Source organism: Plectropomus leopardus, chromosome 1 (genome assembly GCF_026936395.1).
Source record: "Plectropomus leopardus strain MGB_pleo_1.0 chromosome 1, ASM2693639v1, whole genome shotgun sequence".
NCBI classification, from domain to species: Eukaryota; Metazoa; Chordata; class Actinopteri; order Perciformes; family Serranidae; genus Plectropomus; species Plectropomus leopardus.
In genome coordinates, this window is record NC_142176.1 from 9,111,052 (window position 1) to 9,133,685 (window position 22,634).

At 38.7% G+C, this 22,634-nt stretch overlaps 1 protein-coding gene across 6 annotated transcripts in view; it reads right to left on the reverse strand.

Annotated features, from left to right (window-relative positions):
• LOC121943806 (C-myc promoter-binding protein-like) overlaps nucleotides 1–19,350 on the reverse strand; it is an 88,446-nt gene extending 69,096 nt beyond the window's left edge. For 5 of the 6 annotated variants that reach the window (XM_088072233.1, XM_088072162.1, XM_088072076.1 and 2 more), the window contains exon 1: nucleotides 19,091–19,350. The gene's annotated coding sequence lies outside the window, so the exon portion shown is untranslated. The remainder of the gene's footprint in view (nucleotides 1–19,090) is intronic. The other variant, XM_088072123.1, reaches the window with a different exon arrangement.
• Nucleotides 19,351–22,634: the final 3,284 nt, after the last annotated feature.

The following is a 22,634-nucleotide window of genomic DNA, read 5'->3' on the forward strand; positions in this document are numbered from 1 at the left end:
GCTACGTGATAGTCGGACATTATTTTTGGAACGGTGAGGAGGAGCTATTGCTGAGTCAACTCGGATGCCTGGTAAAGTTCTTCTAACCAGTCTCGTCCAGCTTTTGGCATAATATCAAACTGGTTTGAAAATGTTCACACTAACCCAACCCTACCGACATGTCACCTTAAAATGTACAATAAAGAATTTATTATTTTTTCAACGATAAGGTTATCTTCGATAGAATCTACACCTCAGCAAAAGCAGCTTTGAGTGAATGAATTTTGTCTATTCTGGCTTCATTATCACAAAACAAACAAAATCCCAGCTGAAAAAGACGAGCTACACAGATTTGATTGTTTCAGCTGAGCAACAGTTCATTGGGTGAATCTCAAAACAACAGGAGTGCATTTTCTGTTTCAGAAAAAGGGGGAGACTCAACACTGTTACACCTTCTGAGGAGAGTCAGTGTATCTTAAAAGTTCAGTGTTTCTCTGATCCAGCTCTGCAGTTGACCACTGACTGTTTGCTGTGTCATGATCACAGTGTCATTTTGAGAAAACAAAGGAGTCAGGACCATTGCGGTCAGAGTTGGAGACAAGCGTCCTAAAAGGCATTTGGACCAAAGACACAACTGAGAACAAAGTTAATGGTGTGAGGAGAAACTATGGGATATCTTTAAAGAGCAGTTGCTGGAGGCTCTGCCAAAGACGCTGTGTTGACTTCATGTTGATGCATTCCTTTAAATGCACTTTTTGCCTCGTTGATTGGATTTGTTTCCATTGTGAAGCAATTGGAATGAGGTATGAAATGTTGCAAGACATTTGCATTACATTCTGCTTAACTACCGCAACTCTCAATTTGTACCATTATTTCTTTTGTCAGGTTATAACAGACTATGTCACAGAGAAGCACCACACTTTTGTACTGTTTCAAGCAGTTTGTTCAGCTTCTTACTGATCAAAGAAATGCTAAGTATTTCTTTCCAAAAACACAAAAAGGAAAATAAATCAGTTCCCAAGATCACCCATGAGGATGCAAATGTGTAAGTGACAACTGAGAGAAAAACTGCAAATAGGAGATGTAAAATGGTTCTCCTTCGACATTTTTACCCACTTACTTATTTCAGACTGCAGACATGCCTTCAGCCCTAACCCTGATGTAGCAGTATGTGGCTCAAGAGAAATGACATAATATTATTCTCATGTCCTCTTGACAAAGCAGCTCAACACTTTGCATAAAAGGAACAAAGAAATACTGTAAGCCAGTGTTGTTTGACAGTGTAGTTTTTTTTCTTTGGCAGTCTCTGGCTGTGGTGATGTAAAGTCGACCTCAGTGGCCAGATTCATCACTCAACCTCTTGACACTGGAGCCTGTGGGACATGAGTTTGTCTCTGTGGGTTAAAATGAAGCTTTACTGTCAGTGCCAGCATTTTTGCTCTTCTTCTAGACAATCGCACAAAAACACAAGAACACAAGAGCACACTGGGCTCATGACAGATGAAATCAGAAGGTTTTGAAAAATGTATATGTTCACACACAGATTGGATGTAAGAATCAAGATTCAATGTCTAAAGGTATTCAGACAAAACTAAATTTTACACAGATGGGTTATGTATTTCTTTAAAAGGATCCCCAAGTTGCTGAAACAGTCCGTGACAATTTTTCATCCTTGCAGTCATTTCATTTCAGGGAGATTTTAATTTAAATCTGAGATATCCAATTGGACAAGGTCTGTGATTCCAACCATATGCAGTAAGAGGGTGGGGGGAAGAGAGGCTTAATGAGCAGGGTGTGTTAGCTAGACTAAATGTGTTGGCTCAGGGGAAAGGTAAAAAAGCTGCCAACTCCAGTCAGTGTGATGCTATGCTTGCAGCACCTCAGCTGCCACTGCAGCTATATAAACCACTGTTATCGCCTCTATCTATTCTCGTCAACATCAGCGACTATTGTAAGTAAAGAAGACATCAAACTGTGACCTATTCTTTCTGTATTCTGACCTCTTACTGTGAATATCCTCCATCTACACATTGTGAGTTTTGGTCTTTGATGAGACACAGTGTTAAAACATTTCATATGAAAGGTTCCTTGTGACACATGTTACTGAACTGACTATCAAGAACCGTAAATATATATATATATATATAAAAGTTATCTTCAGTATAAAATGCAGATGGAAATTCACGTCATTCTGGCTGCAAAAGATGGAACAGAATCCCATTTGTTTCTGTATTTGTTTCCATTTCTGCAATTAACTGTTTTGAACACAACATTTGGGAGAGAAAATGGTTTGTTTACACAAACCTAAAAGCTGAAGCTGGGTGTTTATTGGTAAAATGACATGATCTTTGCAGGGTCAGCTTGCCAAGCTTATATCCAAACAAAGAGCGATTTGCGTTTCTTTCTTATATCACTTCCAGCTATTGACAGATGGTGAGAAAACACTGTTTTTTGGCTCCTATACTTGGATTACAAATGCATCTCAGCTCATCATTTCCTCACTGTGGGAACCCGATCAGAAGACAGTCACAGTGAGCTAATTTTCTGCCAAGTGATGTCTGGTCAGCCCTGATAAGGCAAAAGCAGTGAGGTGAGTGAGCTGGACCTATAGCCTCTGGTCCTAAAATTCCTCATATGGCACATTCAGTCCTGGAATATATCCCATATTAAATCTACCTTAATGCTGGCGGCACTCCTGTGGTTATCAGTGTGGGAATAACAGGTTAAACTAAGATTGACCACATTTACCTCTAAGGGCTACACATCTGCACAGCATCCTGAGTCCAAGACCACAGTCTACGCTCAACTTCCTGTCCAACACACTGAGCAGACTCATAAATGTTCCTGGGACACTCACATTACAACACATTGGTGAAACACCCAGAGGACAGGATGTGGGACACGTGCTCACTTCTCTTTCAGAAACATTTACTCTGGGATTGAACGCAATACAAAACACACAAAAAACTAAAAGAAAGACCTACCTCATTTCAGAATGAAAACAGGTCCACTGTAGCACTGAGGCAAGTGCAAACTAAGATGGTTTAAACAGCTGCACTTCACTTCTGATCTAAACTCAGTCAGTCATTTGAGGGGGGACAAGGAGGCGCGCAATTCGTTTTGTTGGCAAAACGACCAAACTATGTCCCCCTCCTTAAGCTGCCGTCCCTCTCTAAACCTCAAGTCCAGACCCAGGTCCTATCCGGACTGAGACCTATAACAAGGTTCATGCAGCTTAAGGCAAGGTAGATTTAAGACTATTTAAGACTTTTTTAGTGCTACTTGGAATTAAGACCAATTTTCTAATAACCAAACATGGAGAGGGACAATTTTATTTTGCCCAAATGTTTATTGAAACATAAAACATGACTTTTGAAAAGAAAAAAAGTTAGATTATGTATGTCAAATGTTGAAAAAACAACCCCTTTAAGAGTGAAACACATGGAAGACAACGAAAATATTATATACCGTAGAAGTATCTATTTAGTTAGCTAGTTAAAATAGAAACACTCTGTCTAAATTGGTTATAGGTCTGGGTCCAGACCAAAGAAATGGAGAGGGATCTGACTCCCCTGTTAGAAATTAACCCTAACCCTAACACCTAATGGGTAAACTCATCATACTGATCCAGAATTCTTCAACATTTTCCCTGCGTTTGGTGAATCGACTGAATAGCTGGCACACAAGAAAAAAAACAACACAAGTATAATACGAAATTACATGTAGGGGAACAAACGCACACATTCCTATTGCACCTTCACATGTGCTCTCAACACTCTAAGCCATTAAAAGCCTGCATGTGAGCATGTGCCTGGAAAGGATAACAGGCTGACTGACAGCCTGAGGAAGAGGTGAGACATGAAGGTGTGTGTGTGTGTGTGTTTGTACATACTTGTAAATACAAGGTCCTGGGGTCACATTCTTGTATTTCACAGGCGTGATGAAAGGCAGAAACTTACATGGTCAATACATATGATTTTGTCAAGTGCAAGATAACCACATTGGATGACTGAACCAATCTAGGACCAATCTTCTCCATTTAAAAGATATGTTTAAATCGTGTGTAATCCATATAAAAACTATGCTATGTATAATGAAATAAGGAGTGGAATGACACAGGGTGTCGGCCAATACAGTGGTTATCTCGTTTCTTGCAAATGACTGCAGCTTAATTGACCCAGGGAGATTTTGCATGAGACTCAACTGACAAAAAACAGACATGGGTATTGGAGGGTATGTTTTATGGAACACACAGTAAGTACAGTTAACTCCTCTCACTTAGTACAAAAATGCAACAAAAAAAAGTTGTTGACCTAATTTATTGCAGTCCCATCGATGTGAAGCAGTGAAGACTCTGCAGTGTCACCTCCCTGTTAGACTGACCACAGAGCCACATGACGGGCCAAAGAATGATACTCATCCCTGCCATGCTGTCAGCCTGCTAAAAATACAATGCAAAATGAAGCAGCAGTACTGTAGCAAACCTTACATAAGGATCACACACACACACATATATAAATATATATACTGCATATGTGGGACAGTCCTGAACTCCCACTGCAATCAAACAGCCTCTATTGTCTCCGCCTGCTCTATATTTCACAAATAGAACAAATCAACAATGCTGAGCTCACGACGGAAACACAGGTGACAGAATTAAAAACGAATTCTAGATTTTCACAGTTGCTACTTTCACTAAGCCATAAGTCAATCTTTTAAAGGTGATTGCAAGGATTTATGTGTTACGCAACAAGAACTGATCCACGGACAAACTGTGCTGCACTGACATGATGATGAAACCGAGAAAACAACAACAACAACCGATTTTGTCTGTCTCACTCTGTATGTGGGATTCCACTGTTTTAAATCCCATCATGAAGCGTTTAAGAATTATTTTCAACAACAAATGTTACCATTTATTTTGAGATTTTAAAGACTTCTGATACTGATTTAAGACATTTTAATGCCAATTAAATGTCTTAAATCAATCTTATTACTTTTACATTAATGAATTCTAAGCCTTTTAAGACGTTCTGAGGATCCACGGGAACCCTGTGTTGAAGACTCATTGTTTTTTATTACACAACAATTTTGAAACAAACACTTCCCCACCACTGTGACAGATTACCTTCCAAGATTTACTTGAGAAACTGAAAATCTACCCGTAACTGGCACTTGGCGAGTGTTAATTTCGGACCCTGTTTATGGGTTTGCAAATTTAAAGTTTCCCCCAGACAGCCTTGAATTTAGGCGCATCGAAGTGCTGAGAAAGCATAACAATACGAAACACCCAGCTATTGCGCATTTCGTCATGCAAAGATCCTCACTGGACTCCCTCCCACGGACTGCATCCAAAAGATGCAGAGCTGTGACTCACACCATGCCAAATACGTAAAAATTTGCATCATGGCTTAAGTGGTTGAATCCAAGTATCTTAATTTTCTGGCTGCCCTACTTCTCCCCTGGCAGACTTTTTCCTCTGGAAAGGAACGCTTGACTTGATCTTGAGGTAAACGCCCAGAGAGAGGTCAAAACTGAAAAAAGCTGTGAACATTTAAGAGAGGATGTGCTCAGGCAGCAAGCCTCTTTTAAAGGTCACTGGAGTCCTTCACAGAGTTCCTGAGGCACTGCACATTATATTTATGTGTTTCTTAATCATTTATGGTGTGGGTTCATTCAGCAAAAATGCCTTAAGACACGGTTTTCCCAAAGACTTTGCAGACTATTTGTCTTTGTAAAGCTGAGATCAGCATTTGACTGAGTGCCTTAAATGATGCGGTTAGCTTGCTTTAAGATACTTTATGACGTGACACAGCTGGATGCACAGATTATCTGATATTCAATAATCACATGGGGTGGAGAGCAGTGTGGGAGCCACAGAAACAAGAGAGACAGAGTTGGTGGAAAAGCACCACAGGCCCAGAAACTTTAAACTCGGCCACATGAAGGGCCTGGTGCCAGAGCCGTAGACAAAGCTTCCCAGCTCAAACTCACTGACTTATAACCACAGCAGGAGTTCAGGGAGGAGTTCAATAAGATGTCCAGACCCAACAGCCCTTCAGCTGCTTCCACAAGGGTTTCGTTACAGCCAACGTGACAGGAGAACGATTTCCAGCTGTCTCCAGTTCACGAGAACCAAGGGCCAAAGAAACACACCAAAGGGACTCTAGTTCGAGGCTCAAGTGGCCCAGTCGCTGCTCACGGCTCCAGCTGTATAGACACCCCGCACAGAGACCGCCACAGCAGGGCAGACACGTGGAGGAGGTGAGAAGGAATGTGCTCAAGAACATAAACACAAGCCAGTAGGAAGCCTCATTGGCCAAGCATCTGCTTTTAGTTAGCCCTGAGGGGTGGGCGTTTGGCACTTTTGCCTTTCAGCAGCATCAGGTCATGTAACGTTTTGGAGGAATAATGACATCTGCGAGAAATAAGTTTTACTTTTTTCATGTAATACTGTAAATCTGTACACCTAGCAGGTCATTTAATCCTTTGAAATCTGAGCAAATTGGTGTGATTTCTTTTAAAAACATGACGAAAAAGCAACCAGCAACATAACAAGACATGGCCCAAAAATCAGCAAGAAATTAGTAAAAACATTTCAAGTAAATTACCTGAAAAAAGTGCTCATCAAACCAATTTGCTCAGGTGTCAAAGGGTTAAATAGCTTGTGAAAACCATGTGAACGCAGTACAAGATAATTGATGTCAATCCAGGTTTCAAAGGATTAACCTACTGAAACAAATGCTGAGAGAAACTCAACTCGAGCTGCTGGTCGTGACATAACTGCTTATAAACTCCCAGTTCCCCAAACATCAATCGAAAGAATTAAAAGCACTGATATAGAATAAGAAACATAGCTATAAAGAAAAGCCCACAACAAGCCTTCGGCAGCTAAAAAAAACTGAAAAAAAAAACTCTGCATATTTTACGGTTGGTACTGCAGGAAATGTATCTACAATCAACCCTTTTGGCAGATAAACATATTCCTCCTTGTATCACTATCAATTTAATTACACAGCAACTAGCACTGAACATATACTTTAATTGCTCTTAGATGGAGGCAGTGTGTGTGTGTGTGTGTGTGTGTGTGTGTGTGTGTGTGTGTGATCTAGAAGACAGTTTGGATAAGAGATAGTCAGGATGCATTAACCTTTGTCAGCAGATGCATTTTAAATTAGGTATGTGACTATTTGTTGCTGTCAGTTTGTTTCTTGTGTTTGCATTCTTAAGCAGCAGTGCTTTTTTCAAAGACTGAAACAAATTTCCCTCAGGGACAAATAAAGTCAATCTCGTCTTACAACAAACCATCATCCAGACAGCGTTCCATTTTCTAACAAGGTAACAATATACATGATGTTTTACACAAATGTTGCACCCCCCACCCCTTCTGAGGCAGTAACAAATATTCATCATGTTTTGGGCCAATCAATGTCAAAAGAGAAACTGGAATGAAAGGTGTTTAACTCCTTTAGCTTTCGGCAACATCCAGTCAGTGGTGCAATGTATAAAATGCCAAAGCAGAGTACTGAGATGTATAATTGCACTCGTGTTTTGTCAAAATCCAGTCAGCTCTTTGACGCTATACACAAAAGAAAGCTCCAGAGAAACAAATAAATTAGTTGGTACATGGTAAAATCCTGGAGGTGGCTGGTGGATTTTAGAATCCTTTAGTCATTATGAATCTCTCATAACATCACATTTACTGCTCATCCAAAAAAGATGTTAGACCTCAGTGTTACCAGGTGCCGAAAACCAAATAACTGTACACAGACATGAGAATTATCACATTTTAGGGCAAATTATCGAACATTAAATCCAGATTTCTTGCACACAGCTGAGTTTGTTTTGCAGCTTGTATGATTCTGTGCAGAAGGTCACAACACATCCAGGGTTCACTAATTCTGAATTTTATTTTCAATTACCATTTTGGCTTCCCTCGATTTATATACATAGTTTATAGATATATTAGATATACTTTACGTAAAGTGGTATGCAGTAGGTTCTGACACTGCAATGGAACATAGGTGGTGATATTTTTATTTTCTAAATTATTTTTATATATTATTTGTTCTTGTTTTAATATATTTGAAATTTATTTCACTTTTGTTTTGTTATTCTTATTATTTCATTGTTTTTCAGTTCAGTCGTAATTAAGGTTAGAGACATCCAGTCTTCAAAAAGGAACACCAGAGTTAATGTTCAATAAATGCATGATGCTCTCAAAGCCAATGAATAATCGTGTTAAATAATCATTAAATAAACTTGATTTCAATATCAATCAAAAAAAAATAAATTCTCTTTTGTTTTTGCCACAATCGAGCTACCCCACAAGAAAATATGCTAAATATGACAAATCCAGGGTCTGTTTTCTGTTGACAAATTACTGACAATACTTCATGTACAATAGTCAAACTGACTCTAAATCAGGTCCCAAACCTTTCATAAATAATAGAAAATAATATCAGATAACTGAAACTATATAAATTATCTTATAAATGCAATAATAATCATGCACCTGCAAACACTAATAGAACCGGACATTGTGACTTCATTAGATTAAAGAAGTTTTAAGCAGCAGGTGTCAGGACTACTTTGGATAAAGCAATCATGAATCATTAAACCCCTTTTCTTTCTCCTTGCAGGATGCCAGCAGACTATCAGTAACCAGTTTACATCTCAGATACACTTTTGGAAAGATTTGTAAAGGTTTTGCTAAAAAAAAGTATGGGGGAACTGATGCTATGAGATGAATGTTTTCAAGATGGAACTAATTATCAGCAACATCTCAATGGGTGTTGACACTGACTACATTTACAGCTACACAAAGTCAAAGGAATGCCTTTGGGGAAAAAGTATCTTAATCTACAGAAGCTTAATAAATCCTCTCATTATTTCCACTCTTGAGGCTTACAGAAGACACCACTCTCGCCGGCTGAATAACCAAGAAGAAGGAGATGGGACTTCTTGCCTGTTAATAAAAAAACACAAGCCCTCTAAAGTGTCTCAGCTTTGTAAAATGCACGGCAAAAACACTTTCAAACACGCATCAAGGTCATAGTGTGATGCTGCTTCATATAGTAAAGACAGCAAAAGCAGGCCCTTATTTTTGCCTCCAGATGAACTCTCCCCGACTTTATATTAATTCCTCAAAGTTAAGAAGAAGGAGGATACTCAGGGTTGGGGGGTAAGTTTGCATCCATTAACACTCACAACTTGTCTTTACATGAGCTATGCGACTAATTCAACAGATCATCATGCTGTTAATTATGAAAAGAGGAGGACCAATGGGTAGAAAATGGAAATAACAATGTCAGGGTTAGCAATTTGTGCCCTGTTGAGACTAACCTATAACATGAATATGCTAATGGTGCTGTGAGGTGCTTCAACATAGGAGCATTTGCGAGCATACAAAGTGCCATCAAAAACTTTGCACAAGGTCCTGACCTAAATTTCAAAAGACGTTTTGAAATTCGTCTCAGGCTCAGACAGGGCAATCTTTCTCTCTTGATATAAGTGGAAGGCTGTGATGCGTTTGTCATGGATAATTAAGCACAAAGCGTGATGGATGGTGATGCAGCAGCATGAGACGCAGCGGTGACAGACTTTACCTGCCAGCAAATGATCCTATTAACTTCACTAACTGATTACATCTACTAAAAAGTAAACAGAGTAAAGACAATAAGCTGGGGCACAGAATGAAGGCCACTCATCACCTCCAGCATTTGACACGTTTCTTGTCTCATCTCATACAACAAACAAGCATCCATTTCTACAAGTGTATCAATCAAAGTGACTAAGGGAAACAAATGCATGTAAATACAACAGCCCGACCAATAACGGATCTCTATTATTACCGTGATTATTATGAGTAATAGATTTCTAAAGTGAGAAAAATGAAACAATGGACTATAGCCAGATTCAGTGCTCTATTGATTTGGTTTTAATTCAAAATTTTGGGTGCAATTTTATTTTCCACTGCAAACAAGTACCAGTCTTTTTTTGATGCAAAGATATGCACATTAGCTGAAATGTAGCACAGCATGAAAGTGAAAACCGTGCTCTTGTGGCAGAGGAAAAAAAATTGTCCCTAAAAAAAATGAATAATCACGATAATCGGAATCTCAGTATTGATCACAATAATCGTGATTATCATTTTGACCATAATTATGCAGACTATATATAATTATGAGACTCTTCAAATCAAGCAGTCTTTTTTTACTGGTCAGTGTGAAGTTTAGCCTACTTAGGACTGTTTGGTCCCCAGATTTAGCTGCATAGTGAGCCCTCCTTCCTTTTACACAGCTCTCCTGCACAGGCATCCATTTTAGTGAGGTTATGGTTTGGTTGTATTGGTGGTTTAAGGTACAGGTGCTTTGTTGTAGGATCTTGTTTCATTTCATGTTTTTTCTGCACTTGCTGTTCCACCTGCTGAATGCTCATCTACAGCAACAGAGGCTTCAATACCAGATGAAGCCATTTATTGAGCCTCCTACATGTTTATCTTTCATTTAAGGATTCTGCAATTCCTGTCGGTGACATTTATGCTTGTATCCACCATGTAAGTATGAAAAGTAATCTGCAAAAAACAGCTACAGGGCAAAAATGCATTTCAAGGTCATATTCCAAAGTACAGATATCAAGCTAAATTCTGGGATCACAGGCCTTACACTTAAACCCCATACAAAAGGTTACCATCCTGACTCTGTATACAGTATTAGCACAGTGAAGTGCTAACGCAGAGCCCTGTGGGAATTAATACCATGTCTCCGGGAAACCTGATCTCACCAACCTGCCTTCTCTCCCTGCCTGATCTTTTAATTCCTTATATTGTAGAAAAAGCTTTTGCCTTTGATTAGTGTAAACACACACATTTGTTTGCCAGTGTGACCTCGTTTATTTGCAGCTTGTTCTTTGATTTGGTGACGTCTTTAGTCTGTCCTGATAAGCGTCCATTTCTGTCTGAATGATGAGAAGAAAGTGGAGAATAATCCGTTACCATTGTGAACCCAGTCGACCACACAACAGCAGCAGCAGAATAATGTGTGAGTCAATTACAGACTTCACCAGTGGAGCCTTGACTGTGGCAAGCCTACATCCAAGAAAGTTTTAGTTAAATCTACTGAACTGAAAGTTTCCTCAAGATGAAAGAGCGGAAAATTAGACTTCTGTAATTTATCCAAAACAAAATGTATGTATATTTCAGAGTGTAAATGCAGTTCCACAAATTACTGAAAAATTGCACCAAAGTCCATTCATCATGGGGCATTTTAATTGCCTGGCGTCAATTATTGCTTTACAAATATATTTTTACTCAGAATTTGTTCATGAGGTTAAAGAAGTTGTTTTGTAGGTGGGAGAGAAAGGGAAGTCCAGAGGGACGTTTCCTATGTTGCTTTGTCTCTGGAGGATTTGTTAATAGTATTCTGCCTCCCAAAGCCCCATTCAGCTTTTTATAATTAAACATTAGCAGTAATGATGCACATCTTTGGCTTTTTAATTTTAATTGTCTGTGTGTTTTTTTGTTTTTGTTCTTTTTTTTAAAGAAATCTTAATCAAATTATGCACTTAGATCAGATTAGAACGGTGAACGTAGGCAGTGATGATCAAATATCAATCAAGATCATGTTACTGTCCTGCCTATTTCTCCCCTTGAATGTTTTCATAAACATATTTTAGTGCTTTGTTTAGCTATAATAGTGAGTTTGTGGACAGGAAGTTGGCACCATACTGTTTCCTGCATAGTGAAACGGAAACTGAAAAAACTGAGATCAAACAGTAAAACTAAGCAGCACTGATCAAATGTAAATCTAGATTCTGTTAGTGAGTTGCCTATTTCTCTCCTCAAATGTTTTCGAAAAACATGTTTTAGTTTATCTTTTGTAAGAGATCTTTTGTTAGCAGCCTGCTGCCGTTGTTTCAAACGGGCAAGTTCACAGTTCATCATTTACCGGTGGGAGCATTAACTGTTCTGGTGTGGTGCTGTGCATTGCTGGTGGTTTCAACCAACCACTTCTTAAAACTACTCTGCTACCTCTGCTGTACCCAACTGTATTTTATGCAGACTGCTGCATAAGAAAAAAAGCACTAACAACTGAGATGAGTGAGATGTGTTTTAGTATTTCAACAGATGACTTTGCTAGGAGCTATGAATCTCACTTTAGATGATGAGATCAGTGCCAAACGCCCAAACTCATCTCGCCTACCACCAGATGCCACCCACCAACTGAGGACACATCCTGCCTTTCTCCCTGCAGACAATACTCTGAGCTTACAGCTAATTAGTGTTTGTGGATGGTATTCCCTGGGAACATGTAATCCTCTTCTCAGTTGTTCTGCATGCAAATCTATAGCAGCTTTTCTTTCGTGTCTCCTTTTAGTTATGTTTCATTAAAAAAACGGTGACCCTCTGTGCTGTGACCTTCACAATAAGCTGAATTTTTTACATAACTGAAACATCTATTCTGCTTCCAACAAGTCTTGTTACTCAAATATTAAGTTTTTGGCACAATCTATAGTGACAAAGAGCTGGGTATGAAGCTTCAATTAATTTTTTTTTTCTGTACGCCCTTAATTGTGTCAGAATCTTAAAACTTAGCAACAAAATCTTAATTAATTCCCATTTTATGTATATCTTACTTGACATAATATTGCTTACTTTCATAATTCTGGTAATTTATTAATCATATTATTTATTTAAGTAATTTTCCCTGTCCACCTGTTTTTTGTTTTGGGACATCAAAAAATGGCATTTGAGAAGATGGGCTTATTTTGTTGAGGGTTTTTATTTATAATTTTATTTATAATTTCGAAAAAACTTTCAGCTTATATTGAAAGTAGTTTTGCTTCTCTACTCAAACATTTTTTGAAATATTTTATCATATCAGAATGATACCCAGATGGAGAAAAAAGACTGGGAAAAAAGGCAACAGCAAGTGGGATTCAAATATGTGATTTTAGTGGCCTTAAACATCTTGTTATAAACATTTCTTTGTCAAAGAAATCTACACCACAGCTTGAAACAAAACAGCCTGGTTATTTATTCATCAGTGGTGTCCTTAAAGGAACCCAAAAAACAGCTGCTAGTGATGTACTGAGCATATTGTCTTGTATATTGACCACACTGTAACAATAAAGTTAACAACGGAAAATGTTCATGCACGGTATACATTTCTCAGAACTTTTTTTCTGGACTCACTATGGTGCGTCTGTCAAAAATCATACAGAAATGATCAGAGATAGAGAGACATTTTAACACTCGGGGGAGCAGGAAAACACCAGAGTGCAAAAAGCATGACTGTCACTCATTTTTAGCAGTTACATCTCTTGCTCTGCTGCTCTTCTATGCAGTCAGCATCTCTTTTACTCCCTCCAACTGTGAGTATAAACCACAGCAGAATACAAAAAGTTGGCATTAAACAAGGTTATGAGAAACTGTAAGGAAGCATTGTATAACCCTTTGACCCATGTCCTTGAAGGAAAAATAAGTCATTTTACTCATTCAAATTAGGTGATAATATAGGCTGTAAACTCCTTAAGCTCTCAGCTTCCACATCAAAGAACATCAACCTGTGCATCGCTGCTGGAGGTCAAAACTAAGGACGTAGTTTCTTCACATCTCTGCTACAGCTTCATCACAAACTTCTACAGAAAAGCAGTGTAGTATTTTTCCTTTACAGTTTATGAATGCCAGACTAGTGTCACTATTAAAGTGTCCACAGTGAATCGCTCCAGGAGCACCGTTGTGGGGATTTTTTTGCACCAAGTTCATGAGCAGCTTTGTCTGCAAAGTATTTTACTTTTGACTGGAGTTCCACTAAATTGAATCTAACTTTCTTCTGAAAACCCTTTGCACTTTCAAGGCAGAGAAAACGCTGAATGAGGGTTTATTTGAAGATAGATTACGGAAGGTGAGTCTCATTCAAGGTAACATTACACCTGGGACAATTACCAATTTTAGATTCTATTTGATCCAGAGTTTTGCAGAAGACAGCGTTATGCATAAAGTTCTTTACTCTATCAGGGGTTGTATCGTAAATAACATAATGGACATGTATTCTAGTACTTGAAGACAGAATTGTAACAATAACCTTGTCCACTAAAAATGCACTATTGAAAACTAGGGGTGGGGATCACCAGAGGCCCCATGATACGATATTATCATGATACTTAAGGCACGATATTATACTATTGTGATTTTAAACTTGTTGCAATATCCTGATTATTGCCATAACATATCAGGGCTGTACCTGACCCATAATTATGCCAGTCGAATCAGATTTGGCTGTTCAATGCAACTATTCGATTCGATTTTTTTTTGCCCCATATCAAGTTTTAATGTTTGAACAGGGTTCAGCGGGACATTTAGCATCATTCACATACTAAAGTAAACAAGCCATGGGTGCTAATGTTGGCAGTGTCCTACAACATTTTTACCAACACTAGGTATCAAAGAAAAGCCAGAGACTGTGTTGTATTAAGCTTCTGTGAGCTGTAGATTCACCCTTTCTCAGAAAGAAGACAATGCCTTCTCAGAGCCTCATGGCGCCGAGCTCTCTCCCTCTGTTTCACTGCCTGCATCAACGCAACAGCCTGCACCAAAGAATAGTGTGAAAGTCAAGATTGCTAACTCCACTCCCAAATCTAGGGACCAAAACATCCCCAGAAGTACACTACACAGCCCACCGAATAGCAAAAAACAAAACAGACAGACAGCTAGACTTCAACTGAGGGGTTTCTGACTGATGATTCGAAACTCAGACTTTCAAGGCGCAGCCCTATGACATATATTGTGATATGTTGCAATTTATTACCCTTTTTTCACTGAAAATCATCTTTTTAAAGAAAAACTTTGTAAACATTTGTTTGATCTATTAAGATAAAGTGTTCAATTTATTCATTTCACTTTTTTATTTTTATTGCACCTATTTTATTGGACTGAAAAAAACAATTGTATTATATTATTCAAATAGACTGCCAAAAGTTTATTCTGTATTTGCAGAATTACTAATTTGAATTTTTAAAAAAAAAAAAGCTTGGCTTGCGTGCATCGATACGATATTGACGCACAAATATAGAACAATACTCTACAGTTTCGATTTTTCCAACCACTCCTTTTAAAAATATACATACACTGTTGTACGAACTTACAAAAATATTTGAACATATGTAACTTTTTGGGGGTTTTTTTAAACATAAAATGTTTACCAGGTACACATATGCGCTTAAATTCTTACACAAAGTTTCTGGTGCAACACAGCAGAAAAAATTTAAAATTAAACAATCAAACCACCAACAGCAGACTACAGCATCAGACTTCCACTCACTGCCAAAGAAACAGTCTCGACACTACCCTCAGTTTAGGCATCAAGTATGCGCTGTTATGCAGAGCAAGTTCAAGTGAAAGCCACAGTGAAATGCATGACTATGCATCAAACATGAGAGGGGTGAGCACCCACATTTTGCAACTGTCAGCCATTTGAAGTGTGACTCTTATTTGCCCACATTGTTTGTGTTCACCAAATTACGCAAGATGGGAATAACATGCACCCTGTGCCTCTAGGTATTAACACCGTCACTGCCGCAGGACGGGACATTTGGTGTTAGTCAGAGGTGGACAGCAGGCATTAACCCTGAGGCCAGTGTCAGGATAAGAGGAACCAGGGTCACTGAGTGTACCTGAAGTCTTCAATCAGCTAAGCAGATGCTGTCTGGCTGTCTGGCTGTCTGGTTGTTTGATCTTTTACTCTATGCTGTAAATCCTTTTCTTGGATGGACCTACATAAGACTAGACAGCCAAGTCGAGCAACCTACACAACCTATGCCATTTGGCTTTTGTGGTGCCATACTTCATTTAAAAGTATGACTTTTTCCTTTCTGGCATTCCAACACGGAGCCCCTTCTGCCCTCCAAACATGAGCAGACACGGCAATAAGACAGAAAACAAACATCCTGTCTATCACATGCACAACACAGAGATGTGGCCGTGAGTAATTTCAAGATATGCGGAGAGCTTAACATCTGAATGAAAAGCAAAAATAAACCAGACAGGCAGAGGATTTACAGGGTTACAGTATAGGTTACCTTTCTGGTATGTGGAGCTGAGGTTTTCAAATGACAGGCTTGAGAGTATTTCTGTCACATGCATGATTTGACCAGACTTGCTAGGCTCATCCCGTGCAACACCACTGAACAATGCAAGGGAAGTTTTGGGGAAGTAAATCATCAGAATGTGAAAATTGTGAAAATTACCCAGATTGCAGCCGCCATTGCTGCTCCTGTCATAATAGCAGAGAGGAGCAGTGGACTAACTCCAAGCTGGACTCCCAGTGTTTATCAAGTCAAGTCAGTTTTACTTATATAGCCCAATGGCAAAAGATTGTACAACATACGACAACCTCTGTCATTACAGGTCCAGTGTGTAGGATTTAGGTGGGATTTAGTGGCAACTAGCAGTGAGGATTACAGATTGCAGCAAGCAGTGACTTCTCCAAGTTTCCTTCAGGATTTATTGTTCATAAGGTTTTTAAAGGGAGCCGAATTATCTGCAGAGGTCTCTTCCTCTCCAAAACAAATGTACCATGTGAGTAAAACAAGTGAAAACACAAAATAAAACCATTTCACATTAAAAAAAATTACATTTAAAAATTTTATTTTTTTCAGCACTGCTCGTCGCCGAGGGTCTGCTAACTACAGTGGCTGATGTGAAAAAGCAAATCATCACATCTAAAGTCTAAGTCGACACTGTATTGGGAGTGTTTAACGTGAAGTTTTGTGTCAGTCGGAGCGCGTAACAGCCGCTAGCACCACTTTCTGACCCAAACAACTGACCCACAGCAAATGAGAAATGTAGTGCCATAGGAAAAGGCTGTGCGACGGCGCGGTAAAACAGTGACAATACTCTAAATATAGCTTCTGCCTAGGCTGATATTTATTTTTTAGGGTCAATTCAACATGCTGAATTGGTGAAAAAAGACAATGGCGTTTGACGAGGGCCACAAGGGCCAACGGTGCAGAACACATCTCAGTGACAAGGGCCACAGACATTCACCAACAGCTCAACTTTGACCGACGGCCAACTGTTGGCTTGGTGTGTCACATCCTTGAAAACCAGTGTTTAGTTCGTCATTTCCGGGCACGATAGAAAAATGGCTGTGCAACATGGCGGTCTCCATGAACAAAAACTCACTCCCAATGTAGACATAAACGGCTCATTCTAAGGTAACTAGAACACAACAACTCTTATTTTCAGATTCAGTTTATACATTAAAGAAAACATAATTACTACATTGTGTACCATTTGTGTCAATATATCCCCCTAAATCCTGTATACTGAACATTCAAACCTATGATTCTGCTAAAGAAAACTTAAAAAAATAGAAGAAAAAATTATCCCCTACTGCAGCTCAGTTTGCTCAAATATCTCAGGCAGACATATTTGCTGTGATGCGCCACAATAACAGTGAACACAGCCCCCAAACATATTAACTATATCTGCAAGGCTGCAGCAGCACAGTCACCACCGTTTTCCCTAGTGATGAATTCTCTGCCTTTTGCTTTACACCAGCAGTGACAGCTTTAAGAACATACCCCATCAAAAATCACTGACAGCATAATAGTCTGGCCTTCTTCATTTATGTTTACATTCTATCTATACATCTTGTCCTCTCGATTGTCTATACTGCAAATTTATCATGCTGGGTGTCTATTCTGTACACACAGCATATATTGCATGTCTGCCAGTCAAGGGAAAGGGACTCCTCAGTTATTTTTTTCTTTTTTCCTGGTAAAAGAGGTTTTTAGGGGAAGTTTTTTTCTTATCTGAATGGAGAGTGCTGTATGCCCCTTGTGATTTGTGTTATTGGACTGTTTGATTGAACAGCTTTGAGAAAATACCTCCTCAAAAATCACTGGCAGTCTAATAGTCTGGCCTCATTCATTTATGATTACAGTCTATCCACAAGTTTTCTTATCTTGATTAGCAATACTGCAAATGTATCATGCTGGGTGTCTATTCTGTACACACAGCACATATCTCTTGCATGTCTGCCAGTCAAGGGAGAGGGACTCCTCAGTTTTATTCATTTTTTCTTGGTAATAGAGGTTTTCTGAAGGAGTTATTGGTCATCTGAATTAGGGGTGTTGTGTGCTGCACATATTGTAAATCCCTTTGTGATGTTGGTTGATATTGGGCTTTATGATAAATCTGACCCACTTCAAACACTTGACAAAATAAGACATCATATCATGACTCTCCCTGCCCATTGTGTCCCACTGACTAAATAGCATGGTTAAGAGACATTGCACAATAAGTACCAATAAAAGTACAAAAAAGTATAAACAAAAAGTACAAACATTTATGTTCACAATCTATTTAGAGATGTTGTCATCTTAATTGGCTATACAACAAATTTACCATGTTATGTGTCTATTCTGTACACACAGTATATACTGCATCTGACTGTCAGTTTTTTGTTTTTTTTCCTTAAAAAAAAGAGGATATTAGGGGAAGTGTTATCCTATCTGAATCCAGGTTGTTGTATACTGCACAGATTATAAATCCCCTTGTGATGTGTAATATTGGGCTATATAATAAACCGACTTAAAAACAAAACATAAAATCACGACTCTACTTGTACATTTTGTTCCACTACATAAACAACAAGGTAAAAGCAAAAGGCATTTTCAGAGACAAAAAAAACCCTAAAATATCCTACACGCGCACGGAGAGGGGTAGCTAGTGTTTTGGGGTTATTTTTAGTTCTTAACGACGGCACGCCAGCAGGTAAAGCAGACATGTATCACCGGGTGAGCACGGGTTTAATGCGGTGTGTCTGGTCGTTTACACGCAGCACAGGTGACTTAAATATTCAAGTTTAATTGCTAACAACCTGTGGCACATACAGTACTCTGCTTCCTGCGAGGTCACAGCACGCGAGGCATCGGGTCAAACGCAATGAGGGCACACTTGTCATCAGCGACAGTTGGTTAAAACTAATGTAAACAAATGCATGACACAAGTGAGCTGACAGAGCTAGCATGAGGGATTTCTAGCTAGCAACTGCTCGGTAAATCCCTCAGCGGCCACGATAACCGTCCATCATCTCGTACTTACCCGCTTGTGGACGTCAAATTAGTCCTCACACACACGCAACTTCCCCCGGTGTCGTCTACCGGCGCTGTGTCATGACAACGCAGTCGGTGCCGAAAGAGATGAGGTGACCTGTTACGGTGCTGCTTTTGTGTTTTTGTCAACAGTCTAACCGTTAGCTGTCCAGCCGAGCGAGGCTTCAGTCTGTCTGTCAGTCACTGTGCCGACCCGGCTGTCCGCTCCGCCGCCATCTTGGTTTGTGATGGGAATCCGCCGCCGACACACACGCGCGCGCGCGCACGGACACACTCTGGGTGGCAGTTTGACATCACAGCGGCAGCCGCTCCCAGCGCGAGACACCTCCTGAAATCTACCTGATGCTGACAACGCTCGCACTTATATAACTTGTCTGATTTAAGTTCTCGTGTTTAATAACCGTAACATCACTCACGACTTTACCCGTAACCCGTCAGAGTCTGACACGATTTTTTTTAAAAACACGAGAGGCAGCCAGTTAGCAATTTATGAAAAAATGACCCAAAAAATTGCAAGAAATTAGTTAAACGTACAAGAAAATAACCTGAAAATTTGCCATGAAAACGGATTAAAAGAAAAAAAACACAGACATGGACAGGAAAATAGTGCTCAAAAAAGTAACAATAATTATGTAACACAATTTAAAATAATTATGCATTTCTGTACTTTTTGTCTATTTTTAAATAAATACCAAAATTAATTATTTTTTATTTTTTCAATTTGCTGGACATTTCTTGGCATATTGTTCATTGGCTACATTGCGATGTTCGAAAAAATTCAAACAAATTTGCTCTGGGGTCAAAGGTTTAAATTATTGTTAAGATTATGTATCACAAGAAAAGTGATGTTGATCCAGGTTTCAAAGGGTTGAAGATATAATCTGTCATTATGATGATACATGTAACAAATATTTGAACTGTGTTGTAATTGTTTTATTTTAATGGAGCACATTATATTTGATTTTTATTTTAATAGGGCAATTCTTTATCCACAAACCAAAACTTTTAGGTTCACAACCCTCTTTCCACCTCTTCTTGATTGATTTAAGATCAGGGCTTTCCTCTCTTGCTCATCTAAATAAGGAAAAAGAGATTTTTAGACTGTTACAAAAACATATTTGGCAAAACCCCCTGATGTGACATGAATATGAATTATTTGTAAAAAATAAATAAATAAAAAAATACCTCAAGAAAGTAACCAAAATAAATGTTTTTAATAATATTACTAGTACATAATTATGGTAATTATAAACAATATCTGCCCCAGCTGTTCAGAAAATTGACTTTTTAACTTTTGATATTTCATTTATTTATTTATTTATGTATTTATCTTGCAGTTTGCAGGACATTTCTTGCAAAGTTGCTCATTATGTTTTTTCCCATGCTTTTAAAAGAAATCAAACTGATTTTGTTAAGTTTCAGATAATTAAAGTGGGAATGAGGGTATAACAAAAGTGGTGGAAGGGTTATCTGCAAGAACAGAACAGAATAGTAAGCTCCATGTCACTTATTTATGATGGAGTATTATATTTTCAAAATGCACTTCTTTTTGTTTAAAAAGTCAGCTCATAAGTTGAATTAATTTCAAATTGTTTTACTTGTTTTGCTCTAAAACTTGACCAATACAGTGCCACAGGGGGTTTGGCATGATTTACACTCCATTTCAGTTTGGCACACAGAGCAGCACATGCAGCTTGTGTCTGACTAATCAACAAAATGCCACATGTACCAACAGCACCACAGAACAACACACTGACAAACACATTTTTCACAAGGCCTGTAGTGGACGAATCCAAACAGAAAAGATGCTGTTTCCTCTGCCAACCCTTAAAAACTGAAAAGACTGAGTAAAGGTTTACCAGAAAAAGATTTAACATTACAGCTATTGTTTCATACGCTGCCTTTTATCTAACTATTACCAACCTTAGCGCAATGTAACATCAGCATGGCACAACTGATCCCACCCAGTGTGTTGCCAGCCAAATGCTTTCAAGGGTGCGTGCGCTCAGATTAGACACAGAGCAAATATCCTGTGCCACATTTATTTGCCCCAAACAACCAATGTGACAACTGTCTGCACATGTGCACAGATTGTTCTTGTGAAGGGGTGTATTTGGTGTATTTGTGACAGTTGATCTCCCAACTCTCCTTTTTCTTCCTCCCACTTTCAGCTTGTGGAGTACTTCTGCCCCCTAGTGACTCGAAATCTGCAGCTTTAAATTTTAATAAATTAAAATAAATTAAAAAGTCTACAAATTACACACTCCAGGACAAGTTTTCATCCACTCACATCTTCTTTGCATTAATTTGATATGCAGTCACACCACTTCCTGTTCGATACCTTTCAGCTAAACACGATTAAAAGTGTTATTTGTCACTGCTGCTAAATTCTAGCCACCTAAGCTGCTGTTCAGCTGATTATTTTAATTAATTGTTAGTTTCTTTGAAAGTGAACTCGCAGGATTTTCAGTACTGTAATTCAGTAAATGTAGATGTAAATGTGATTCTGCTGCTCCTGCATTAGAGTTTATGGGCTGTATTTTGTTTTCAAAATGCAAATTTTCAAACAGTTTTTTAAAAAAAAAGTGCCTGACTTGTTGTACTGGCTAATTATGCGTTTCTGGCTGTATTTTTTCAGATAGCTGATTTAAAGGTCTTCTGTGTAAGATGTAGTGGCATCTTGCAGTGAGGACTAAGATTGCAGCCAACTAAAACTTCTCCAGTGTGCCAAACATGTAGGTAAACTATGGTGGACCATGCAAAAACACCAAAACACAGATGGCCCTACCTTGAGCCAATTTTTGGTTTGGCTGGTCTAGACTGCTGTAGAATCAAAGATGAATTAATGGAAGAGAAACCGCTCCATACGTACATATCAAAGGCTCAATCGAAGAGGCTTAAAACACAACGATTCATTGTTTCAGGAGATTGTAAAATAATTAAAGCATCATTGTGAATAATATACTTCATTTCTGCCAATATATTCCCCTAAGTCATACTAAAGCGTTCATGTGAACTCGATTTGTAAACATGCGAGCAAACTAAATGTATCATGATGCGCTCAAAACTATGTTTTTTCCAGTAGAGCAATTATTCGGAGGACTCTACATTAAATATTGCGCCAAATAATTTGTGGCATGGACTGCCCGTCTGTGAGAAAATGGATTATATAGAAGATGAAAATTGGAAAGGTGCATGAAACATTTTTCTACCTGACACTGTAGGTCGTCAGTGAAAGTCAAAGAGATTGTTAGTGAAGAGCAACTTGCATTTTCGTCCTCAGGAAGCAAAAGTGTGGTTTTGGATTGCATCCAAATACTCCCACCCACAAAAACTGTGTGAGTTTTGTGGCTTTGGAGCTGTGCCACAGTGGGAAATGTATTCATGTACCTTTACTTGTTGGCTCGGGTGTTTCAGCCAGCACAAGAGTGAGACCTACGTTACAATATCTTAACAAGCTGCCTGATCTGGTTTGCATCAAAAGAGAAAGAGGAAAGCATTAAAAAGAACATTTTAGTGTTCAGAAGTAGAGA